This window comes from Anser anser, assembly GCF_964211835.1.
Source record: "Anser anser genome assembly, chromosome: 18".
Lineage (NCBI taxonomy): Eukaryota > Metazoa > Chordata > Aves > Anseriformes > Anatidae > Anser > Anser anser.
The window spans coordinates 7,382,934-7,409,898 of record NC_139739.1 but is presented as its reverse complement, the minus strand read 5'-3'; the positions used below and the strand labels follow the sequence as shown (position 1 = coordinate 7,409,898).

The 26,965-nt window shown below is 48.7% G+C and overlaps 1 long non-coding RNA gene across 1 annotated transcript in view; it reads left to right on the top strand.

Annotated features, from left to right (window-relative positions):
* Positions 1 to 26,965, top strand: part of LOC310883514 — a 142,150-nt gene that overhangs the window by 47,508 nt on the left and 67,677 nt on the right. The window contains exon 3 of the long non-coding RNA XR_014573576.1: positions 1,158 to 1,278. This is a non-coding gene — a long non-coding RNA (uncharacterized lncRNA). The remainder of the gene's footprint in view (positions 1 to 1,157; positions 1,279 to 26,965) is intronic.

The following is a 26,965-nucleotide window of genomic DNA, read 5'->3' as shown; positions in this document are numbered from 1 at the left end:
GGCACGGGTAGTCTTAATCTCGCATTGCTTTTTGCTTATAACACATAACTGTTAGTATTATTTTTGCATGATATGGCTGTGTAATGCTGTCTCTCTAAAAGCAGCATTAGAGTGCCCTGTGCCCAAGGGGCTACAAGGTCAAATCCCAGCTGATATCTTGCAGGAGCTTTGGGGCAGCTGAAAGGGTGAGGCTCTGTATCAGGATGTCTGTCCCCTTGCCGTGCTGTAGGTGTGCGTGATAGCAGCTAACCGAATAATCCATCTGTGCTCCAGCCTGTGCTGGAGAGATGAGAGTATCAGCAGTTGGTTATCTTATGGCTCCCACATAGATCAGCCCAGTAAAAGTTACAAGGGAGTGGTGATGGGATCAGTGTTAGAACATGGGGAGGAGTTGGGGAGGGAGACAAATCAGTAGGATTGACTTCGGGGCTGAGAGACAGCCATTTGGGGTTCAGATCTGGTAGCACTCCGTAGTATTACAAGGTGTCCATATGGATTTGCCTGTAGCTGAGGTGGGGTTATTGATCTGCTCTTACCTCTGGGGGTGGCTGATGTTAATTGGGACTTATGAGGTGCTCAGACAACGCAGCGATGGGCACTGTAGAAATCAGAGGCAGTGGAAATATTGGTGTTCATGGGAAGCTTTTATAAACAAGTCCTGGAAAACCATTGGAAAAAACTCTTCATAAATAAGAATTCCTCCCTTTTTATAAGTAGAAACTTTAAAAAGTAATTATTGGCCAAAAATGTATTTTTGTACACTCTTGAACAGCCCCCTTTGTTTTTCATCTTATCTGATGGCAAAACAGATCAGAATGAACACTTTCTGATAACAGCTGTGTATTTGCCAATTGTTTAAACAAATGCTTGCAAGCTCTCCCTTCAGTGTTTGCCTTCAGGGGTTGCAGAGGACAGGAGCTGCTGCCTGTGCCCGCAAGCTGTGAAGACCCAAGGGAAGATGCACAGGGCCTGAAGGGGAAAATCCCTCACGTACGGGTCTAGGCTGCAGTTCACTTTCTGGCAATGATGTACAAAACCATGAAAAGGAGTATATTGGGCTGGAGGAAATGGAAGTGGTTCCCAAGAGGCACATGGAGCACATTTAAAATGCAGCTGTGTGCTTTGGGAAGTTTTGCAGCAGTGTTCCTCCCCTGCAGGTTGGATACTCCCCACTGCCTGGCTGGTTCTCCTGAGAACTGGGAGCCTTCAACCTGATGCTGACTTTCTGCAGCTTGAATCCTGGTCCTGAAACAAGCCTCAGCTGGGCCTGGAGCACAGGTGAGTCTGTTTGTCTCCAGCTTTGGATCAGCTAACTCTGCTACATCTTTTTGTTTTGCTCTCCAAGCTTCACCATCATTGCCTATCAGTGTTTTTAGCACAAGGAGAGACAAAGCCTCTGATCTGGATCTTGGAGATAGGTGTGCAAATGAAAGGTTTGTTCCTGATAAAACGCAGAGGCTAGCACGGGGAGAGAACAGTATGTGCCTGAGCTACTGATGTCACATTTGTTTGATATGTTCTTCTGGATGGCAAGGGTAAGGATGTGTTTGCACACGTTGGGATTTGGCTGCCTCTGGTTTGCTTTCTGCAGAAGCAATGATACGAAATGGAAAGGTGAACTGGGAAGCCTGAAGCTTGTGCAATTAAAGAGCAAGTCGTTATGCCATAATCTAATGGAAACTAGTGTTACAGTAGGTGCCAGTAGATAAAACTTCATGTTCTGGCTTTGCTGTAGACCAGCTGGGTAACCTTGATTGGCATTTCACCACTCCTTCCTTCTGCCTGTGCTGCTTTAGTGTCTCTGTGCCGCTGCTTCTGATGATGTGAGCTGTCTGTGTGAGGAAGGGGCTCAGAGGCACTGTGACAGCCCCAGCCCAGCTGCATCCTTTTTTATGGGGCAAAAGTGTTTCTTTATCCTTGCTGGAGCTGCTCCTATGGGTTTTCTGGGGTGCTGCAGTGGGGAGGGCACCGAGCATCCCAGCAGGGATTGGTGTTAGCAGGAGCGGGGTCTACAGGGCCACCTGCCTCTCATCCCTGTGTCCTCGTCAGTGGCACAGAGCGAATCCCTCACAAGTGAAGCTAGCTAAACAAACAAATGTGGAGCTATTTATTTCTATTGTTGTAGAAGTGCTGCGGTCTCAGGCAGGATTTCGTATTCACTGCTCACATCTGCAGCCCTGCTGTGCCGGGGGGGGGACGCGCTGCCTTCCCTTGCTCAGCCTGGCCACTAAAGGCACTGCAAGAGGTCCCCTCCTGAAGCCACCCCCCTGAGCCCCTCTTTCCCTGCAGCCCCGAGGACGTGGAGCTGTGCTGGCCGCCTGCTAAACGGTGGTGTTGGAAATGAACATGCTCTCCTCCTTGGGTGGAGGGAGAAGAAAAAGATGAGCAAATGCTATTCTCCCTCAGAGCTATAATAACACAGCAGTGCAACTGAGGATGCAGCTGTGGTTCAGAGGGGTTTTATTTTTATTTTTTTAATACGCCACTGGGAGTTCAAACAATGTGCCAGGGATACGTTGCCTTTTGTGGGGAGCGGCTTCTCTCTCCACCCTCTTTTTTCCTTTTTTTTTTTTTTTTCTTGAAGCATTTTAGTCATTCCATGGCAAACATAGCTCATTTGGATAAAAGCCTCTGCTGTGACATCCCCAGGCCGGGTATGCAGGGTTGTTTGTTTCAAAGCAATAGTCTGGGAGAATTTATTGAACTGCCCCCCCATGCCTCCTGTGTAAATTAATGAAATGGATGTCCTGTGGCACTTGTTAAAAAGCAATAAATCCTCTCTCTCATGGTTATTGCTTAGAAGGTAAGGGGGAGAAGATGCCATGGTTTAGTTTTGTGGTAGGACAGCGGCAGAAACTCCGCTTCCCCTGGTGCTCAGCCTCTGGTGCAAGGCGCATCAGCCCAGCGAGCCAAGGATGACCACAAAGGCCTGATCCTGCCGCGTGTCCCAGGTGTGCTCACACCCTGGGCGGAGTGTTGTACAGGTAGGGTGGCACCTCCAGCAGCACACATCGGGGCTGTGACCGAGGCACAGAGCCTTGTGCTGCGTGCACCTGGTCACCTGGCGATCAGCGTGTGGTGGTGATAGCCCGCACTTACTGGTGCCAGGGTATCTCAGTGCTCTGCAAATCCTGATTAAACAAATGTCTCTTTTTTTTTTAAATCCCCATATTGCCAGGATGTGGTAAAGCTACTTTCTTAATCTCTCACGCTGAATCAGTGGCAGGGCTGCAGATAGAAGCAGGCGCCCTTGAGCTGCTTGCTGCCTTCCGCTGGGCTGCTGACTCACAGCCAGGGCGCTTATGAGCCCTCGTGGCCTCCAGGGATGCCCGGCAGGCTGGGGCAGCCAGGGCAGAGCTGGGAGAGTTAACTGGGGACAGCAGGCACAGCCTCTGCCTCTCCTGCAACCTCTTCTGCGCTGCCTTCCTGAATCGTGGCAGTATCATGGCAAGAAGGGGCGTCCTTCCCTCCTCCCCCCTTACCCTGACCCTTGGAGCATCCCTGGCTTTCCTTCTGACCTGGGGCTCAAAACGTGTTGTTTGCTTTGGGTGAGATTTGGCTGTGAGGGGACTGCAGGAAGGCTCAGACGTATTTAACTTCTATTGGAGATGTAGAGCAGAAAGGGCTGTGAGGATGTGGTCGATAGGCACTTAAGCGCTGCCTTTGAAACCACAAACCCCAATCTCTTTTCTTATTTTGTCATTGCTTTTGCAGGGATAATGCAGAAATGACTCGGTTTGTGGCATTTTCCAAGAACCAAACAGAATTACGGGCTGGCTGTAAATACCACGGAGGCTGGAAGGGGGCTCGGGGGCCATGTGTGGGGATTTGTGCCGGAGCACCGCGGGGGTGTCCCGTGCAGCATGGGGGAGCAGGGGCAGAGCAAGCAGAGTCAGCGGGGTGGCAGGAGCCTTGCTGCCCCCATCAGCTGGCGGGAGAAACAAATGCGTCTCTTCTCACTGCACCCAGTGTATTTTGCAACTGGGTTTTAAGTCTTCCTGTTGCAAAGTGCATCTGGCACTGCAAAAACCCACTTGTGCTCAAAGACGAGAAGGACTAAACGCCACCTTCTCACCATCATTGGTGCAGGCTCTTAAATAGTCGTGTGGCTTTAGCAATTGCCACTGAAGATATAAATCACAGGGGTAAAAGCTTCTCCAGATGTGGGCTCTGTGCAGATAAGGGTGTGGGTTCATTAACTCTTGTTCTCCACGTATCACTACTCTAAGCAACACCAGCTGCCTTGCTGTGCTCACCACCAGCGTGACCCTCTTGGTGGTCCTGTCCCTGAGCAGCATCCCGTTCCCATGCACGTCCTGCATGGGGATGCCACAGGGACCAGTGCTTTGGGGGCAGGAAAATGTTTAATTTGTGCGTGCTCACCAGAGAAAGCCTCTTCATCCGTGTCTCCCTGCACCACAGCACCCACCAGGTAGGGTTTTCTTTAGTTCTCTGTTGCAGGGAGGACCTCAAATGGCCGCGTGGGATGCGTGCTGGCTTTCCTGGCCGATACCATCCTGATGGCAATCAGGGCCCCATAGTCAGAGTTCTTGATCCGAAACTTGTCATAGGACATCACAGTGGTGGCTCTGTCTTTCAGCATGAATATTAAACCCGGTGACAGATGCCAGCCCTCCCAGCTCCGTCGTGCTCCCTGGAGCAAGCCAGCCTTTTGCATGCTAATCGGGCTTTTAGTGTAGTTTCGGGGAAAGGCATGAGCTGCTCTTCCCGTATGGGTTTGCTTCCAGTGTGAGGATGCAGCAGCTAATGGGGAAACACGCAGATATAGAGGGGCTGGTCCATGTTTTGGGGAAATCCTGCCCCCTGGAGCTGGGGGAGCATGCGCCAGCCCTGCCTGGCTCCTGTGACCCGAGTGCCTGCTGCCTTGGTGGCCCCAGGGCTCGGGGATTCATCCTGCCTCGCCTCTGTACCCAACAGCGAAGCAGGGAAGATGTTTTCTTTGCCTTGTTTATTCACTCTGGGAAAAGACCCATTCTTGTAATTTTTATGAAACAGAAGGTTAAAGCTAGAGTGCCCGAGGCTTTAAAGGAGGGGAGAAAATGGTTCAACTCAGTTCCTAAAACAGTGCTGTGTTTAATTCAGCAACCTAAGTAGGATTCTTGAACCTTTCTGTGCAACAAATTATTACCTGGTAACACCAGGGAAAAGGATTTGCAAACCTTTCCCAGGTATCCAGAACATCACAAAGCTCTGCAGAATTACAGCCTGAAACTTAAACCCCAAACCGCTTTTGAATGGCAGGCTCTAAAAAAGAGCTTAGGAGCGAAGATGCCTGAACATGCACATTTTGTAGGTGGATGAGCAGTAGTGAAGTGTGGCGTTTTCTGCCTTTCAGAGGAATTTTAGTGGGTTGGCTGATCCTGGCTTCCCAAGGTAATGAGTAAGGCTGAGAAATGATGCCTGTGGCTTCAGGCGGAGAGTGGGGAGAAAGGTGGCAGGGGGAGGAATAAATGAGCAGGGAGCTTTGTGGGGAGTAGAGGTGGAAGTATTGGTTACTTGGGTGGAAGGACTGGGCAGGAGGTTAGCCCTGTTGGCCCCGCAGTACCAGGTGGGTGCCCTGGAACCTCTCCCATGCCCTGTTACCATTGTGAACCCAGGAACATCCATAAAGTTCTGGTTTTAAAAATCAAACAACGCTTTATTATTTTTTTCATCTTTATGACAGCTAGAGTTAGAACTATCTTCTTTCACTGAAGGATTTCTTGATGTCCAGTGTGCTGGAATCTTGCTCATTGTGCCCATCTCTCCAGACAGGTCTCATTTTTCTTATATCCCAGCAAATAAGTATGGGAGGGGGAAGCCTTCTTCTCTGCTCTGTCATAGATTAACTGGTGTTGCTGAGGCCAAAATCTTTTGCTTCAAAAATCCTGATGTCCTGACTTATTCAGGGCAGTTTATATGAAATTTCCCTCTGAAGTTCAAGCCTTAAATAATAATCAATTATTATTTTTCCCCCTTGGTTTGTCAGCAGTTAAGGGGACAGCACCCAACATGGTTTCCTTGTGGTCTGTCCACCAGCTGCCAGGGCTGGTATCTGATGGAGACCCCTGAGCTTTCACTTGATTAAACGTTAAAGCCTCATCTCATTTGCAGTAAGAATCCTTGTTCCTCTGTTCCTGTTAAGCAGATTTACAGCCCAGCTCAAAGGGCAGCCTGTGATGCTATGATGTCATGGGGTATGATAAAATTTGTGCTTCACTCCCTGGTGCTCACCTCAAGCCTCTTCCACACACACGCAGACCCTTAGATATTAAACCAGCAAACGGTGTCAAAACACAACCAGGCTGCTGTGATATACAGCACTCAGAAACCCTCTCTCATGTTACATCTCCTAACCTCGGTTGCTTTGATGCTGCAGCAAAATGAACTGCAAAGCACAGCACTGGTGGATTTATGGTGGGCAAAGCTGTCTGTGATTCATGCAGCCCCAGAGTAAATATTCCAGGGAGAGGGATAAAAATGCATCTTTCTGATCTGTATGGCTCAAGAACCTTTCTTTTTTTAATTTTATTTGTTTGATGCAAAGTTTGTGCCACAGAAATAGCTTAGCCCCGGGTCTTTGGGTTTCTCCCCAGGTCTCTGGCTTTTGGAACCGTGGAGACCTTACGTTTTGCCAAGAAAGATGGATGTTGGTCAGCGACTCTTGGCCTTTGGTGTCCTCCCCATTGGGAGCTATCGATGAAACTTGAGTTAATGCCTTTAAGTCATTCAGAGCACAGCTCAACCCCTGGATCGCACGTTTTAACTAAATTGGTTACAAAACAGATCTGTCTGAATTGGCGTGAGCCCCTTTGTGTGGACACTCCTAAATCAGTTTAAGAGTGGCTGGTATTGATTTTAACTTAATGTGGTTTGTTACTGAAGTAAGCTGGATCAATAGTGCTAAATAGGTGCAATTTCTTGTGTTGTGTATGCCATGGGAAACTTTCATAGAAAAGGTGAGCTCAAGGGGAAAAGGGTAGGGTTTGTCTTCCTGTTGCTTCTCAGTGAGCATTTTCCATTTTTTATGGCCACCTTTGGGATCCCTCCCTGAAAGATCTCTCTGAAGTGAGCTTTTTGCATGGGAAAAGAGGATTCTTGGATCTAAATCCATCTAAGCACAGGATTTCTAGGAGTGCAAATCTGTTCCACTTACCACCTTTACCTTTGGTTCAGGAACCCGGGCAGGGAACAAGCACAAAAAGCTGCCCAAAGGCCAGGAGCTGCAGGAAGAATTATGTTGGCTGTGGAAAGTGGCAAGAGCTGGGCTTTGCCATGGACTTTCTCCATGGCCTTGGGGAATCCATGAGGGTGCTTGGCATCACTTACCTGGGCATCACTTACCTGGGCGTATCTATGTGACATGCTTAGAGACATTCTTCCATTAATGTAATTGAAAAGGGCACAGAAATGCCTTTGGGGGAACCTTGGGGCCAGGCTTAGAGCCCTCCTGCTAAAAAATCTCTGCCTGGGTTGAACGAGAGGAGCAGGATTTGGGGGGCTGCCAGGAAAAAGGGAGCAGAGGCTCGCTGTAATGAGAAGCAGCTTGGTCTCCTTGTTAGGATTCAGTCTGGGCACTGCTGAATCCAATGAGGATTTTTGCCTTCAACCTCTCTAACCAGCATCTAGCTCTTACTGTCAACACTGTGGCTTTCCTTCGTGTGCATTATGCAGCAAGTTTTGCTTTCTCATTGTCTTTCCAACGCTGCTTAGTTCAGTGCCCTGTTATTATAACCATCTGAGTTATAATAAATAAAACTTGGTAGCTAACATCAATTATGGACCTGTACTGGCCATCTTGTATTGATTCCCTTGCCAGCCTGGCTGGTGCAGAGCAAGAGCCTCCCTGCCCTGCTAGCCTCACCAAACTGCTAGGGGCTGGCCCAGGAGCCAGGCTGTCCCTTCGTCCTTCCCCTGCTGTCACCTCCTTTGCAGCAGGAGGAATCCAAATATTCACACTATAGCACCTACTGACGGATCACCTGTGTGTGAGCACTTGGTTTCCAGCAGGTCTCTGGTGGGTTCCCCTTCTTTCCCTTTTTCTGACTCTCCTCTAGGAAGATATGCAATAGATGTACCCTTGCATGCTCAGCTCATCACCATGCACATCTCAACCAAAACCTCATTGTCATTCCAGAAACAAGGTCTGTGAACTTGCTTAACAGCACAGAAACCACCAAACAAGAAATAAAGCCCAATTAAGAAAAACGAAGGAAGAGGCTCAGGAGAACAGTTTGTTTGGGTGAGTGGTTTCATCTGCTCTGGTTGTGAGCTGGGCAAACCTGGGACCAGGGCTGGTGCAGGCAGCGAGGCTGGTGAGAAGCTGGCTCTGGGCTGATGGAGAAGATGTTGATTGTCCCTCCCAGGTAGGGCTGTGCCGTCAGACCCCAGCTGACCCCTTTACTCCTCCTGGTGAAGGTGAGCCACAAGACAGGCTGATGTTTTCCACCACTGCCTTGGCCAGAAGGTGGGCTGCCTCTCCTCGGGCACAGGTTGTGGACAAACCCTCTGAGTGGTTTCATCTCACTATGGATGGTGAGTTCAGTTGTCATCTGCCCAGTGGCTGTGACACCGTGGCTGGTGGATCTCCTGCCAGGCTTTCCTGGGGGTGGCTCCGTGCTTGCAGGTTTCTCCCACGCTTTCCCTTGACTTTTCCCTTTCTTTCAAGAGATGACCACTTCAAACAACAGTTCTGCTTTCTGATGCATTAAGACTTGGAAATTTGCCATTCATCACAGCTGTGTGTTTGAGCTTGTGTGATTATTTTGGGAAGTGAACCATGGTGATTTGTGTGTGTATGTCTTATTGGCGAGCAGGATGTTCCCTATCTACCTCTCCCTGGCTGTGTTTGCATTTGCATTGGTTAATAAAATGGATAATGCTCAATGACTTTCTGATGGGTGAACAAGATTTGGCATACAGGATATAGTGGCTTTTCATGAAGGCTAAAATTTCATCTGGGGAGACTGAACCCTCTGTGGCAGCCATACACAATCCATAATAGCAGAAGCTTTTAACCCATCCGTAATTGCTTTCATATAGAAAATGATTGCTGTAAGTTAACTTCATAATTCCAAATCAGTGGCTCTCAGTAGGATTTCAGATGCTTTAATTTGCCCTGAATTATCTGTAGAACTCATTGCATTTCATCTGTGCTCTTTTCTGATTACGTTCCTTGTCACTCTGACCCAAACTTTGCCTATTTAATTCCCCCTCCCCTCCTTCTGCAAACAGACCCGTTCCCAGCAATATCTCACCGGTGGGTGACGATGCTGACTTGTGGACAGGGTGGATGATGTGCTCTGCAGCTTTCTCCCTTGGTGTCTGGCAGCTGTTTTAAACCTGCAGTAGGCTGGGGGTGCCTCCCTAATGAGGGCCATGTGAGCGGCTGCAGTGTTTGGCAGCCCCAAAATGAGCAGGGTGGCCACTCCTCGCCTTCAGGCAGCAGCCAGCTTGCGTGATCCTGAGTGACAGCAGATGAAGGGATTGCATTACAGCTTGTCTCCAGAACTGTACATCTGTGTCAGCTCTCTGCTAAATCAATAAACAGGATGCTGAAGGAAAAATACTTTTAGGCTTCTTATGTCTTTATGCATCAAACTGATTGGGCAAGGAGCAGCTCGGGTAGTGGCAGGGCTTTCGGTGTGCCTGGCTGCTGTTTTTTGTCAAGTCACGGGTAAGGGCTGGGCCCTGGGAGGTGCTGGATGTGCTCTGGATGGCAGGTTTCCCCCTGGAGAGAAGGGAAGCCATGCGGATTCCTTTTCAGTGGTGGTGGCTATGCCATTGGATGGAAATCTTCAGCCAAGGAGGCTGAGGTACAGCGTCAAGAAGTAGGGAGAAATCACTTTGCATGTTCCAACAGACTAACAAATTACCTATGGAAATGCACTTGAGAATATTCCTCAGTAATTGGATTTCAGCTGTTGTTTCAGTGTATATGCCCCCAGGCTGTGAAGGTAAAAGGACTCCACTGAAATGCTTTGAAATGTTCTCTGGCACCTACAAAATGTGTTTACTATTAAAAAGTGAAACCTGCAAGTCAGAACGCTGCTAAGTGCAGCTTAAAAACAAAATTGCACCCCTGCAGCACAGCTCAGGGTGATGGAGCATCTGGTTTAGCCAGACAGCCCCAACCCAGAAACATTCCTGTAACTCGAGTGGAGAAGTCCCACTGCTGTCTTCTGCCAGGGTAAGGTGGGCATGCCTGTGCTGTGCAATGGGTTGGGGGGCAGGAGCCCCCTGGTTTGTGCTGGGGAGTCTGTGTGGCCTGGGATGGGTTGGGAAGTAGTGTTTGCAGGGTTTGTTCTAGGTGTGGTGCTGCTCAGATGCACCAGTCCTACCGCTGGACCCAAAGTTGCTCCTTACATGTTTGAAATACCTAAACATATCGACCTTGATGCTGAAACCACAGAGAAAATAGGGAGGAATATGTACCTCAAAATAATCTATTTTTTTAAAAAAGTTGGCCTGAGTTTTCTCATTACTGGCCATCAGTGGCTACATGCTGTGGTCGTACGCTCACACCAGGTGTTGCTCAGTTTGTTTCACTGGAGACTTGTACCGAGGTGAAAAAGGATTATTGTGCCCCAAGAGGTGTATGTACAGTTAGAAACCTAATAGCAGATTTATGATGTTGTTGTGTGCTGAAAGGCTGCTGATGTTGATAACAGGAGGGCACCTCTGGGGAGCTTTCTGTAGGCATCTCCTCCAACTTGTTTTGCACAACAGCAGAAACACCTTCTGTAGGATTATAGAATAATAATGATAATAATAATAATAAGCTCCCCTAAAATGTGAGAAGTAGGACTGTTACACTGAAAATCCTTGTGGGTAGAAAAGTTTTATGTGTCACATCTGTTGAGAAGCAGGGAAACATTAATTTTTCTCTCTTAAAATGAGACTTGGGCTACTTCCTGAGCTGAAGCTTACCTGCCTGTGATCAGCCATAAGTGGAAGTGACTGAGAATCACTGGCTTTCCCCCCACATTTCCTTTTTGGCTGGAGACGCTAGCCAGCCGATGAAGCCTGCGTGGCTCGATCTGGGTGTTTTGGCTCTCCTTGCTCTTTGCAAGGAGCCGAAAGCCAAGAAGGGCCAGGCAACTGCCCTGGTTTGCTTCGAGGCAGCTATGCAGAGGGAAATAAATCTGCTCCACCGACTGAGGCAACTAGTTCTGTGGGTTTATAAATGCTCCAATTGAGTGTTTTGACACGGCAGTCAGATATAGTTAATCTTTCCCTTGACCTCCCGATACCGGCGCGCAGGCTGAAACCGCTAGTTAAGCACGTCCGTCTCCTGTTGTACCATTCGCGCTCCAGCGCACCGCCTAATCAAGTGTAATATATCTCTGGGTAAAACACACACAGTGCTTTTCACAGCTATTTAAACAAAAAACAGACTTCTGCGCATTAGTTGTGTATACGAGCCATGCAGGATCTCCGTTCCAGGGGTTCAGAAAGGAGGTTGGATGGGCTGGGTGTGAGAAGGGCGTGGGAATGCCTGCCTACACCTGCCCAGATGTGAAAATCCCCCCCCCCCCCGGTGTCATCCCGAGGGATGTGCACGCTGGTGGGTGCAGGGTTTGGTACCTGTAGTGCTGTGCTGAGGTGTGGGGCAGGTGGGGTTGGCTCTGGGTGAGGCCAGGAGGACTTTGTGCAGAGGCTGCTCAGACCGCCTTGGCTCCTGTTCCGGTGGCAATAAGCCTTTCCACAGCACAGGGTAGCTCAGGATGCAGTCTGATTGGGGCAGGGTAGTAAGCTGGAAGGATTAGAGGCGCAGTACTTATTTGAATTGCTGGGCTTTTCTGTCTGACAGCACAGCTGGATGTGTAAAACATGCTGTCCGCAGAGATCTGGGGAGGGCTCCGATATTTCCATGAGATCTCTCTCTGCAAACCTAGTGAGACCTACTTGCTTTTGTTACTCTTTCTTCCAGGCAAAGCTGGGATGAGTCTGGGTGTATTTTGACAAGGGATATATTAAGGGTTGCTCTGTCTTTAAAAGCATATAACCAGGCCGTGTCAGAGGGTGCCTGTTAACAGTGACTGAGGTGAGGCAGACGATCCATGGCAGCGTGGAGCTGGGGAGCTGCTGAGCTGCTGGATGGACGGGAGGGTGATGGGGAGGTTGCTGAAGGCATTTTGTCTTGGTCTGGTGTGGGAGGCTTGGACGTAGCACATGATTTTGGTAGGTGAAACCTTGCTACTGGTCCATGAGTCTTCACAAGACAACACAGGGTGGCGTGTAAGACAACCAGGGAAGAGAGAAATCATGCAGGAAATTGAACAAAGAAATAGGAGGAGAAAAAATAGTATTAATCCAAATACTGGAAAGATTTGCAAATGACACAATCACGCCAACAGTGCACAAGGTAGTCTGTGACTTCTAAAAGAAGACGCTGAAGTGATTTTTTTCAGATGTTGAGGAACAGAGAGGATGATCTCCTGATACCCCATCAAGCTTTGTTTTTGTCCTATGACACTTTGCTAGTTTTCCCCTGAAGGATTCCAAATGCTTTCCCCTGTATTTTTCTAGCCTCCTGTTTGATCTCCCTAGGACATCAGTGGGGGTTCATTGACGTGTCTGCTGAAATTTGACAAAGCTTCTGTTTTGGAACTCTCTTTTATAGAGCAGCTCATGCTGTTAAATATTGAGAAACCACTCTGCTCAGGATAAGATACATCCTCACCCACCAAAAGTCTCGAACGTTAAGTATGATGTCTCCCCCAGGCAGTACAACGCCCATACAGAGGTCTGTGAGAAATAAGACACTTAAATCCCTTTTGAAGCCTTGCCCTCACAAGCCCATCTGCAGCGCCCATCCGTGACCTGTGCACCTCCATCCCGTCCCGGCCAAGAGGAGCTGAGCTCTCCCTCGGGAGGCAGAGGTGAGGCTCGCTGCGCCCCCGTTCACGGAGCTCTTTGAAGGTGAGCGCTCGCATGTACCTGCAGCAGCAGCAGCCTATCTCGTGTGCCCCTATTAGCATTCAGGGCATGCTCGAATAGCAGCTCTGTGGCGGTGTGTTAACCGTGCTGATAAATCTTGTGTAAAAACAACACTCCACCGCGCCGTTAGAGCTCCTTCCACCTGGGAACATCAAAGCACGACACAAACACGGCTTGATCCTCACAGCAGCCGGGCTGCTTTCATGCGTGGTGCAAGTGGGGCTGCTTTGCTCCTTGGGATTTAGCTCCTGGGGTGCCTTGGCAAGGTGCACTCTGCACCACGGTGATGCCCTGGCCCTTTATCAATAGGCATTTATCAATAGGGGATAATCGCATGCTAATGCTTCGTGCTTGGGCTCTCTCCTGCCTCCAGGGCTGTGTGGTGCCCGGGGAGGGGAGGGCTGGGTGCTGATCCCAGCAAGCAAAGCTGGACGTTAGCAGCTGGAGAAAAAGATACAATAGTGCATTTAAGCCTGTCTCTCATGCTATGAAAGGTAATTGGATGCCATTATAAAATCAAATAGCTGTGCGTACAAAAGCAGTCGTGCCCGTGCCGGAGCCGGGTGCGGGCATTGTGCTGAATGCTACAGGATTGCATCGTGTGCCTGCCTTTAAAGGTTGCAGTCCCTCTTAAATGTATTTACCTCCCTTAAAGCTTTGAATCCAAAGTATCCTCAAAGTGGCAGGTACCTGTTATTAAACCTTTTTTCTCGTGGCTTGCAATAAGTAACTTCTGTTAGAAGGTGGCGGCTGCTGATGGAAAACTTCTGTCAACAAAAGAAGTCACCAAATCACCAAATAGTTTATTTTAGGTTGTAAGGGACCTCTGAAGGTCATGAAGTCCAACCTCCTGCTCAAAGCAGGGCTGACCTCCAAGCCAGACCAGATTGTGATTTAAATGTGATGACACTCGCTTACATAGCGATAACCGTATATAACGCTTGAGTGTGTCGGTGCATTATTTGGTCGGGCTCTTCTGAGTAAAGAGATAGCTGGAGAAAATGGACTGGGATTTCTGAATTAGGATCCGGATAGTGACCTGGGGATGTGTTATCCTGGTCCCCTTGCACCTCTCTGCTCGGCAAGGTGCTGGCTGAGCGGGGCTCGGGGGCTCGTTCTGGGCGCAGAAGGGCTGCGGGGTCTGGTGGCAGCTCCGGCGCTGTCGCTTGCGTGTCACTTGTGTGTCACTTGTGTGTCACTTGACAATTAGAGCGAACGCAAGCGGTGCTGCAAGGAACACAATAATTAGGTTTGACAATAGCAGTGAGAAACAACTTGAGTAATCTGTTTGGGGAGGGAAAATATTATTTCCATTGTTTGCTTCTTGGCTTTCACTTTAAAATTAGGCATGGGTTTCCAGCTCTCGTGTGGGAGTAGACATGCTTCTTGTGTCTAATAATGGTTTTAATAAGGGGGTATTTTAGGTGCTGCTGCTGCAGAACTTGTCACTCGGTATGAACTGGGGAAAAAGTTGCTGCATTTCTTTAATAATTGGAGGATCTTCTGCAAAGTTTTACCCCAGCCTGGGAGTTTGGGTGGATCTGGGTAGGGAGGGTGCGTGAGCGAGTTGACCAGAAGGGGCTGGCTGCTCTCCCTGCTGAGATGAGGTGTTAGGGTGCTGCCAGTGCGTCCAGCTGAGGGGCTCGCCTTGCTCTTGCTGCGTTTTGGGAGGGTGGAAGGGCCACGTGTGCAGGGAGAAAGGGGCCATGCCAGGAGGACGTGTTAGCCCAATGCAGCCCTGTGAAGGAGTGTAGCCAGCAACAGGGTCAGATGAAACCAGGGATAACCTGACAACTGCCCCAGAGCCTTTGCTTCAGTCCACTAAAGAAGATGGACGAAAGCAATGCCCCAGTGCTGGCAGGGAAGTGTGTTGTCCTGGCTTTTCGAGCTCACTCTGATAAGGTCCATCTGAAGTGTGCCATGGTACCAGAGGAGAAGAAATTTCCTGTAACAGCGTTTAGGGGCTCATTATAAATGGCTGGAGTGAAACGGGCACTCGCCAGGCTCCAAGGAAATGTTTTCTTCCCTGCCCATTGCCCAGTACTCTCCTGCTGCAGAGCTCAGCACCGGTTTTGGGATCGCTCCTTCACCTCCCGGCCCAGGGGCAGAACCGGCCATGGCTGAGACTGGTGCAGCAGCTCCTGGTTCCTGCAGAAAGCTGGGAGGTCTTCAGTGCCAGTGGCTATTCCGGGACCGTTTTGCACTCAATGGACACACAAATACATGGCCAACTTCTGACGCTTCTGGCAAGAGGGGCATATCTGCCTCTGCTCTGTCTTCGCATACGGCTCCCCAGGTCTGCTGTTTTGAGCATTACCTCTCTTACAGCTATAAAACCCTGAGCAGCCCCAGGATAAAATACTTTTAGAACCCAAAAAACCCTCTTAATTTACTCCTTTTATCAAGGGCCACACTATAACGTGCAAGCTTTGATGCAGTGAGTTTCACTGTATAAATCTATTGGTATGTCTTACAGCTCGTTTCCTTTACCAGTGAATATTAGCATTTATTATTTATATAATGCAAACAGTATGCTTAGTCTAGTCTAATTGTCTTAGTTACTGATGATATAAAACCATGATCATTATTTTCCTGGCTTCGTAAAGCCAGAAGATGGGATGTTCCACTTATCAGCAGCTGACCCTTGCAAGCTTGTGCATCCTGTATCCCGCAGCCGAACCCCTCAGGTGGCCCCGGGAGCTGCACTTTTGCTGTGACCTGGTTAATCCAAGAGCAATGCTCATCCTCTCTGTGTAATCCAGCCTTTACATGCAGAATACTGTAATGCTGTGACTGTATTTTGGCTGTACTTGTGAAGGGTGGGAGACTGGGTTGATGGTCTTCTGGATAGCTGCACCTGGGTCACCATGGCTGCATGAATAGACACCGATGTCACTGTTGGAGCACTTACGTGCATTGCTTGGGGATGAAGGATTAACGAATGATGAATTAGGCAAATTAATCTATGTTATGTCAGGACATTACACAAGGTTCAATTTAGGTTGATAGATTTATTATTTATTATTTATTATTTGCTGTTTTGTGTCAGTAAGTGGCTCTTCCTAATGTTATGATGTATGGTAGCAGCCCATGGTTGAGCTGCTGTACATAAGGGTCATCGTTTCTGTAATTAACCCCATTTTTCATGGTCTTTTAATACCAATACATTAATTTGTGTTGTTCTGGAATGTCACAAAGCAATGCATTTCCTTAGGTTAGGTTTTCTTAAGCTAAAGAGCTCCAAGAGGCAGGACAATGCCCGCAGGTTTCAGGGTACAAACATACATGGTTTCCAGCAGGCTGCCTATAGCTGACTTTCTGTGACCCACGAATATTTTCAGGTAGTGACAGAAAACTTAGAGGTGCCTGCAGTGTCAGTTTTTAAAAGAGACACAAAGTGTGGGACTTTGCAGTGATAAGGCGACATAAACCCTTTGGTGAGAGGTGGGCAGCTGCATCGCAGCTGCTCCTGAATTTTCTTTTCTCGCTCCGCGTTGTACCACTGCTAACAGGTCTTAGCAGCAGAGAAAATCCAAGTCTTGTAGACTGCAGGGTTGGCCCTGAGGATACCCAACAGCTATTCTTTGGAGTGTTTTTTTACAGCGTGTGATCCCATTTCCCATCCTCTGAGCTATCTGACTCCATTATCCCATCGCTCTTGCTGAGTGGGGTTTTTGGGATGTGCATGGGGACTGGGGTTTCTCTGTGGGGCCACCTCCAAGGGTTCTGCCCAAGGCTTTGCAGACTGCTGCTCCCATCTGGTAGCCTTGCACAAGTTGGTTTTCGGATGTAAGATCACCGAGCTGTCCAAGCTGGGAGCTACCCCATTGCACAGCTGCTGTCGGCCCTACTCCCAGCTAATGCAAATACAAAAGAAAACTCTTTCTTTCCCCTCTTGGTGCAGGCATTGCGGCCAGCCTTTTCTGCAAAGCTGAGGCTGTGTTTGCTGCTCGCCCGCCTGTGAGGGCAGGGGTGGCAGGGTCCCGGCTGGTCCCATGCAGGCAGCTGCAGGTTTCACTCCCTATTTCCCCATTTTTATGGCTTAAATCAGAGCCCCGAGGCTGGCAGAGCGCCCTGCTTAATGACACCACGGGATAATCATTTACAGCAGAATGCAGAGGAAAAGAAGCATGTTTTTAATCTTTACAAATGTATCTAGATAAGGCAGGAGACAGGCTTATCTTTTGCATTACAAGAAAAGGGTGAAAAAAGCCTACACCAAGGAACACTGCCGTATCGTCCTTGGCCTTTTCTTCAGCCGTTGTCTTTCTCTCCGTATCTCGCGCTGCTGAATTAATGTGATATGAACTCTGAATGCTTAAGTGATCTATTCATTTTAATTAGCTTCCTAATAGCTTCTGGACAGCGATCGAACGCAGCGCTGGGGACGGGGCTGTTTACTTCGCAAAGCGGAGGGCACCAGCGAGATGCCTGCCGGCTGAATTCCCCAGCTCAGGGCACGGCACCGGTCTTGATTCGGGGTGGTCCATGAGGGAAGCTGCTGGGGCTCCTCACTGCTGCTCAACCATACCATGCCGCGGCCTCCAGGCCTCCATCGGGAGGTGTTTGGACCGCGGCCTCAGCAGCAGGAGGCTGGGACGCGGGGGTGAGGGAAGCAGCGCCGCTCCTCGCTGCGCCGTGCGAGGACGTGAACGGAGAGAAGTCGGGGAGCTCTCAAGCAGCCGGGGCCGGGGGCAGAGGAATTCGCACCACTTCCCGAAGCTGTGAAAGATGTGGGAGATGAATCACTTCTGCGGCAACCTTCGTGGCTGCCAGACTCCCCGAGATGTTCAGCTCCGCTGTGCGCAGTGCGTACTTGAGGAAAAGAGAAGGGATGTTCTCTGAGTCAGGGGAGAGTCTGACGCACAGAGACATTTTCAGGGGAATAATTTACATATGCATTCCCTTTCTAAAAATACCAGTCACAGTATTGCCTCTATTTTTGAGTACAAGGCTCTCGGGGCTGGTAGGTGGAAAGAAGTGTGAATCTTCACTTGCACGGATCCAAATACCAAAGGTCTGGCGGGGCTGCAGCATGAGACACACCGTGCTTTGCTCAGGGGGCAGAGCTGGGTGATGGCTGAGATCCAGACTGGGGGGAAAAGGAGCCCGACAGTGCCCCAGGATGACACCTGTACACGGTCTCATGAGTGTGGCCTGACAGGCAGGGGTGGAAGTCAGCCTTTGCCTGTTCCCTTCTGGAGAAGGCGGCGAGCCCCGATGGGAGGGACAGAGAAACACGAAGAGGTGCTTTGTTTCCTAGTGTGACAGCTAAGGAAACTGGTGAGCAATGATGCCTGATGCACCACAGAGATTTCCCTGGAGGTCGGTGAGTAGATGTGGTGGGCTGAGGGGCCTTCCCCATCACAGCTGCCCTTGCATCAGTCTGTCCCTGGAGCTGCTAATGCTGGAGCCCTGCAGCCCCATCTGTGCCAGGGTCAGAGCATGCCCTGTCTTTTCTTCGTCTGAAGTGGTCTTTTCTTGCGCCCTTTTTGTCACAAGTGTGTCTGGGCACCCCAAGCACAACGTGGACCCAGTCTGAAGGGCCAGGGTTGTCCCTGGTGTCCACCCCAGTGTCCTTCCTGGGGGTGAGATGGGGCTGCAGGATAACATCACCTCCTCCCGGGATGCTTAAGGCAGAACCTCTGTCTTCATAATAAATTTAGTAGCTCAATAGGAACACACATTTATCTTGAACTTCTGTCATGTAACATCCTACAGAAACAAAGCAGTAGTGCTTTGATGTAAGTCCAGCAGTTTTCTGCTGGGAAACCATCCCTGAGAGACCTTCCCAGGTCTCCCACCTGGGATGTACCTTAACCTCTGGGGGAGAAAAAAAGGTACAAGCTTGCCATTAACGAAAGTAAGCTGGAAATAAAACAGGTATTGCTATGACCAGAAGGGTGGGTTATGAAGCAGCTGCGTGGTAACAGTGTGCCTGAGCACGTGTGGAGCCTGTGTGGGTTTATGATGGAGATGGAGGCTGATAAATTTATGGACAGGATTATACCTGCTGTTGGCCGGGACTGGGCTCTGCAGACCCACAGGTCCCTTCCCTGTCTGCATCCCGGCAGGATTTGGCAGGCCTATGCTGATACACAAAGTCTTTGCAGTGACGGTGTGACAAAGAGCAGTTTTTGCTCAGGGTTGCAATGACTGGTCTAAAATGGGCAGATGTTGTAGGAGCCTGAGTAGTGCAGAGAGAGCAGAAGATGCAGGGCCACGCTGACAACAGGGGAAATGGCTGAAACACAGGAAAAAGCTTTTTTCTCTTTCTCTGTTGCTTTTGTTAGTATACTCAGGAAGTCCCATTAACGCCCACTCACTCCAGGAACATGCGTTTTGCACCTTAATGTGTCTTCTATGAAAAGATGTTACTGAGGAAACAGTCTGGTGCTTCCTTGAAATGGTGTGGCAGAAAAACACCGCCCTGAGCAAGCAAACAAGCTCGCAGAGCAGGGCTGAGATTGATCGGTGGCACTCTTCTCCCCTACCGCATCTGCTCGGAAGCGTCTTGGGAAGCAGTGAAAAATGCCAGCCCCTCGCTGTCATGGGCAGTATTTTGGAACCAGCTGTGTTAAGGGCTGCTGCTCAGGTGCTGACCACAAGCTGGACGATCCCAACCAAGGCACGGTCCTTCGGAGGAACAAGTATGGCTGGGGAGTGTTTTGCAGCCTGTGGATGGGGACAGGAGGGAGGATATCAGTGAGAGCTGACCAAGCCACCAGCTGCAGAGAGGACGAGGGGAAATAGATGGCACCCTGAATGTAATAAAAATGGTAGGCAACCTGCCTACTCATTCATATCCAGTATTTTTTCTAAGTGTTGCTGTTTTTCTGCATCCCGTTAAGCTTTTTGATTTGTTTCCATCTGTTCGGTATAGATCACTTCTGCAGTTTACTTAAAACACAAATACCCTTTATGAATCTCTACAGATGGTTTTCAAAGACTTATAGAAAGACAACGATAAGATCAAGAAAATCTTGAGTGTTCGCCTCGGGGGAAAAAAATGGGACAGTCGCTTTGCCTTGCAGCTGCAAGCCACGTCAAATCAGACACTTTGATATGTTTCATTTTCCGTCTGAAGTCTACATCTGAAAGGCAGCCTGGCTTATTTCAGTCAATGTGCAATTTTTGTTAGTTGGGGCTCTTTCTCAGCTTCTAAAAAAGATGCTCATTTGCATCCCAGAACAAAGACAGCACTTTCCCCCCCCTTAATTCGGCGTGCCTTCGCCAAGAACTAATCATGCTGTGGAGTGTGGGGTGCGTGTGTGGTGTTAGAGCTGTTCCCCCCTGCCCCATGGCCCAGCACTTACGGGGGTCTGTCCCCTCCGTGGTCGGTGTGTGCTGAGCTGTCCCTGCCTCTGGGCCATGCCCTGTTTGTGTGTTTAATCCGGCAGTCACTTTTCAGAGACTCCCATTGAAGCAGGGTAACCTCTGCATTGCTGCTGCTCTTCATCTGCTCCAGGCTCCTCGGGGGCAAAGTGGGGCTCACACTTCTGGTTTCATGTTTTTGGCCTTGTTGGGCATGTCCCAAAGCCACTTGACATCAAAGGGAGTCTTCCCCGGGGCTGTAAGGGACACAGACATCAGCTCCTGAAGATTTCCTTCAGACAGAATCAAAATATTTGCAGAAACTCAAGTGTTTGCACTGCAGATATGGAACGGGCGAAAAAGAGAGCGCATCCACCTTAAAAGTACAGCATGTACCTTATTACTAAGAGCTGATTGAAAAAAAACCTGTAGGAGTCATGCACGTTAGCACTGGACTTTATGTGCAAAGACAAGGTGTGTATTGTTTGCCCAATTAAAAAGATAAAACCTGTAGACCGCAGTCAGCGAAATGAGCTGTGAAATGAGTGATGACTCGCTGAACAGGCAGGTGCATGCACAAAAGCATATGCAAACTGCTCTACTTATCTACAGACAGGTTTATTGCCTGGTCATCAATTTACACCGAGGTTGCTTCAGAAATTCGTGGCCTGCCTTTGTACTGTGCTCTCAGATAAGCTGTAAAAGTAGCAGCATTGCCCGGACTTTTGCTTTTTTGGGGTGGGAATAGTTTTCAAAACGGGAAGGAGGTGAGAGGTTTGGGAAGGTGGGGATGAAATTCAATGGACGTGGGGCTGTGAGCCCCAGGAGAGCGCGCGTAGTGTGAGCAAGAGTCGGCGAGAACTAAAATACTGACTTTAAACGGTGGTACGATAGAAATTCCAGCAAGTTCTATAAATAAGGACACATACGCAGTACTGCTTGGTGCGATGCTAAAACCGTTTCACGGGGAAGTCAGCAGATAACGTTGCTCGCCATCTCGCGTGCTGAATGCACAACCGAAGTGGGCTTCCTCTTTCCAGCTTGCTTTATAGGTCAAAGACCGCACGCTTCCTACAAGAGTTTTATGACCGTATAAACCAAGCTTTTACAGATGCACATGTTTGGCTTAGGGATTTAGGATTTGCCTCAAACAGATAATTTCCCAGTTTACGTTAGAAATTTGTGTTTCTAGAGCTTAATGCATCTCATAGGCTTGTCTATAAGACTCTCACAAAAGACAAGTTTTGGTACATTATGGAATTTTATACCTAAAAAATGATAGCCATATTAGATTATTTTGCATCTAGGTAGTGAGTCTGTGAACCAATAACTGTTGGAAAATTTCAAACTGCTTGAATTGGGCATGTAATCCACTATAAATAACCTCATCTGCCGAAACTTCTCAAGAAATAACTATGACTTGGTCATTAGCCGCTAAATTCGCTGCTCCTGATCTCAAGTAACAGACACATGCTTTCAACCGAGAGGCTGAGGAAATCCGAAGTCCATAAAGCAAACACATCTGGTGGCTGTGCTCGCAATGGATTTCACACCCCAGCCCCGTGCTCTGACACTTGTCTCCAAAGAACATTCATTTCTAAAGCAAGGGTGAGATCATGGCTGAAACAAATTGGTTATGAAATTAGTTTGATTACAGATTTTTTATTTTTTTTTTGTGGCTCCCATTCTGTGAAATTTCCTTTTCTCAGTCTTCAGAGTGTCTCAGCTTAAAGCTTCAGATCTAGCCACTGCCAAACTTCCAGATTTTTTCAGTTCTGTCCCATCTCAACTTAAAGGAACTGTGACTGCATCCCAAAGAGACGCGAGGCAGCAGAGGGAGATGCTTGGAGTGACTGTTCTTCTGTAACAGGGAAAAGAAAAAGGCTGCAAAGAAAGGGATAATCTGCCAGGTTGAAATTTCAGGGTTTTGTCTTTTGGCTTGCTGAACAAAGTTTTACTGCAGGACGAAGATATTTTTCAACTGGTGCAGCTCAAGCAGGATTTTTTTTAGTAGATGTATGTGTGTATGCATGCATGTGTGCATCATGCAACAGAGGTCCCTAGAGACTGATGTTGTACAAAGAGGGAAATATAAGCCACTCGTTATCAAGCTAGTACAAGTAAGAGTATTTAGTTGCTGTATGTTGGGAAAAAAAAGCATTGCTGTTGCCTTGTAAAGGAGCTTGTAACATTTTCCTGCCTGGCCCGAGCTGCTGCATGCAATGAGCATCATTCCTGCGAGCAGGGGGACAGTTCCCCAGCCCATCTCTGCCCTCTGGAGAGCAGAAGACAAGGGGGACTGGCAGCAGTACGGCTCTGAGGTGTCATCAGATCCCTGAAATGTTTGACCTTGGAGCTCTCACTGACGTAATACACACCTGTAGGTACATTAATGGCATCGACCTTGTACTTTCAGGGCTTGTAATTGCTAACTGTTATATAGGTATTGTTTTATCCATAGTCAAAAGAGCTTCTGCTTCTGACAGATAGGTGAAAACTGCCATTAAAATTAAGAAACCTGAAGCCCCCTACTTTGTTCTTGACTTTGCACGTACTTGTCTGCAGCAATATGCTGTGCTATATTCTTGGAGAAGTTATGTGCCATTGCTGTAGCTCATTCCTAGCCACTGCAGGTTTTTGATGAAGCTGAATAATGACCCCAGCTGCAAAATACCGTATGGTATTCATAACATGGGGATGTGGTTCTCGTAATGAATTCAATTAAGCTGTGTGTTAAAATGCACGAGGCGCAGCACCGTGTCCCCCACCGGTCGCAGTGTTTCCAGCAGCTGTGTGCCATTGTTGCCATGCCCTTCGCTGCCGAGGGTCACGTCACCGTGTCTTTGGTTGTCTCCATCTGTTACCTACTGGTGGTTAAGGTGCTGCAGTAAGTTTTGGCTGCAGTAAGTTACCTGATGGCAAAATGTTCATGAGGGGTGCACCTTGTGAGCTGAAAATTTTCATTTTGCCTTTCTATTCCTTACCTTTGCTACAAGGAATGGAACTCTGCAGTCATCGGCTCCTCCCTCCATGCGCAAGAACACAGTTTTTAAAATCTATCCTTAGCTTTTAGGACCTCTGGGGAGTCCTCACAGCAGTGTTTGAAGCAAATCCCTCATGCATATAGTAATCAGTTTTTTCCACTCACTTTTCAGAACCCCCCGTCAGCTCCCTGCTGGGCAGGGATGCTCTGCCGAGGGGCTGTGCCCCTGGGGGGGATGTCAGCACACTGATAGCACAGCTGTGCGGGGAGCACCCTCCCGTCCTTTGTGGATGGAGGAAGGCACTTCTTCACCTGGGGAAGGGGAACAGCCAGGTGGTGGCGGGGAATAAAATGGAGTCTCCCTGCTGTAGGGAGATCAGAACAGAAATTTGCCTTCAAAGAATGAGAAATTCACCAACAAAAATAGTCCTTGGTATATAAGTCCATTGTGTCTGCAAGAGGGGGGAATGTATGGCATGTGTACTTATTTTTAAGAAAGTAATGAAGTACCTTTGAAAGAAATGTTTTAAGATCTTCCAACAATCCACCAGCTGTTTGCAATTTTGTTCACCTATTAGAAGTGAAATGAGGGTTGCATAGCATGCTGCTGCAAGGAATTAGCTCCTTCAGATGTCCTTCTGAATCTTGACACTGTCTTATTCAACACCTGTCTTCTGCTGAGAAGTCCTTAACCGAGGAATCATCTCTCCATCTGGGCCCTGTCTGTTCCTAAGTACCCCGGCAGCCTTTTGCAGTGCCAGCAGCCCTGTCTCCTACTTCTCCCACCTGCAGAAGCTCCTCATCCTTTGGCTTTACTATAGGAACCCAGACGATTCATTGCAGGCCACCAGCAGACTCTCAGAAATATTTTGGTGGGATGAGGTTGGACCAAAGCTTGCCGATTTCAAAGATTTAACATCATTTTGCCCCCAGCGCTTTCTTTTACCACGCCTCGGTGCTGTGACAAACCCTCTGTCCCAGCAAACCCGCGGTGGGTCAGGCAGCTCGCAGACCTCGCCCCGGCTGCGTGGAGCGAGGCCGTGCCCGCTGGCACAGGGGTGACCCCGCCGTGGCAGTTTTTCCGGTCGCTGATGTAATGGTGCCCGGGTTGCGTAAGAGGCGTTATTCACAAGAAATGGTCTCTGGCATGCTTATGAAACAGGAGCAGTCTGTTGTTGTGCTCTTCTTTCTTTTTTTTTTTCCTTCCCCAGAAACTTTTAAGGTGGCTGGACCTGCCAAACCCCTCGTTACAAACGAAATCCCAGCCCCGTGTGTGATTGTCTGGCCTTGCTGTAGGGTGTCCTGCAGCAGGGCTGCAGCTGCCTCTCACCCACTGCACCAGCACCCAGCCTGCTGTCTGCTCTGTACCAGCGCTGCTCCCACTTCAGAGGGGGGTTATTTGTTTAAAAGCAATGCTTGTGCGCATCTACTGGGAACAGCAGGAGTAAAGAACAGAAGTCTGATCCCAGGCTGCTCTGCCTGCTGCTTTTTGCCCAAGGAAAAGCTGAGATATGGGTAGACCCAGGGAGGACTTTTCTCCTGAGTGATTTAGGCTGGTGCTGCTGGGTGCGTCCCTTGGGAACCTGCCTTTGGTTCTGAGCACAGCGTGCCCTTTGGGAACCTGCCTTTGGTTTTGAGCACAACTTCTTCCATGTGGTGCTGAGGCACATCTTCTTAAAGTTCGTTCACGAGCTAGCAGCGTCCTAGGGGCTGGGTGGCTTTGGCTGGCCGCGGTGCAGTGAGGAGCGCGGTGAGTGGTGCTCACTCCCAGCGTTGGAGGGAAGCAGGGAAGAGGCAGGGAGGGTGCCTGGCACGGGTGCTGCAGAAGAGCAAGCCCCAGGGCAGTCCCTGGGGAAGGCTCTGGCAGGAGCTCATGCAGCAGCAGCGAGCCCAGGCTGGAAGAGAAGCGAGGCACCACAGCGCGTCTGCCCGGCACTGTGCTCCTGGAAGGCGCCTTGCTCCCTGCCCGGAGCCGTGCACCTAGCTGGGAAGCATGGTGCTTGCTGAGAAGTGGGAGGTAAGAATTGCCACCTGCCCCAGTTTTTGAGAAAGGTGTTTTGATAGAAACTTACAGGCAAACTGAAAAAAGTCGGTGGCGAATGTCATGCTTGCTCAGGACCTTCAAAGGGCTGCAGCAACTGGTGCTCCGCCGGTACTGGGTGGTGCTGCAGGTGGCAGCTCTGAGTCCTGAGCTCGTCCTGGGCCAGGTCTGGGTGAGCCTGGGCCAACTCTGTTTTCTGTGAACCAGGTCTCTGCTGCAGCTCTGCTTCTGCACACACATTTTGGGGTTTCTATCCTAAATCTTTTCTGTCTGTATGTGAATAAGCAAGGTGAAAACAGTCTAACACGAGCATTTTTCTATTCACCAAATGCATTTCTTTTTCCCCGGTCTGAATCATAGAGGAAAAAAACTGTCAGAGCCTCAGCTAAGAAGGATGTAAAACTGGTATTATACCTCGTAAAACAAGTGGTGCAAAAGAGAGCTGTGTATAATGCTGAGTGGGCAACTCTGCTGCTAAAGTGCAATAGATTATCTGGAGCTTGAGCGTTGAGGACCATCAGTCATGTGGTTTCCAAGAAGCTGAAGATTTACACTGAGAAATGATTTGCAGAGAAAAACTCTGTGACTGCATCAGGAAAAAAGGCCCATTTGAATGGAGGCCTGTTAACTAGCATGGCCCAGGCAATGGGCTTCTAAAATGTTTTCCTTTTTTTTCCTAGATAAACAAATCTGCGTGGTTTAGCTGAACTCCTTGTCCTGCCTCCAAAGTTAATTTGAGAATAATGAATGAGAAGTTGAAAACCAGGTTGTAAGTGGCTGTCTTGTAGGACTCCCAGGGGCCCACAGGCATTTAGCTAGCTACTATCTCTGGTTTCTCTTGCACAAATAGAATTTTTCAGTACAACAGGAGCACAAGAAAGGCTTTTTCTCTAACAATTAATTTGCATGACAAGACGTGGCACAAAGGAATAAGCAACACAAGAATGGAGCTTCATTTGTCGCTTGTTTATTCTTGAACCACGCTCTGTGCACCTGACACATTTACTGGCTCGATGCTGTATCTAATGCGAGGAATTGGCACAGCCTTACTACTGTGGTTAATTTTAAATGCAACAAGATCATGCTACGGTACTTGACACAGCTCTAAGAGCAACATCATGACATTGTTGACACTGAATGTTTACTAATGGCATCTGCTGCCAAACTCAAATGTAAAATGAGTGGGATAACAACAGCAGCATTTAAAAAACTTCATTCAAGGGAGCACTTAAAATTTTATCAGGTCTAACTGGCACAGTAGACCCGCAGATGTGGAGAATATCCAGTTTCCCTTGCTTACTCACAAGTTTCAATGTGCAAGCCAAGCAGAGCTTCATCCCCTGAGGCAGGAAAACCCAGAGGTACAGCATCCGAGTGCACAGGCAAACATGGAAACATCTGTCCTGGCGGTGCTGCAGCACCTTGCTGGGATAATACAAGAATCCAGATCCTGCCTGTCTCTTCTCAGCTAAACCTCAGCTATTGGGCTACTCATGGTCTTAAAGCGGTTGCATAGATATTTTAGAATATATATACCTTTAGCTGTTCAGTCAATAAAATAAAATAGTATAAAATGAAAATCGCAGTTCTATAAATAAATATGGTCGAGTTAATCAGTAGCTAATGATCTGTTTGTGAGGATGTAAGCAGAAAAGAATTACTCTTTTCTGTGCTATTTCTGTGGA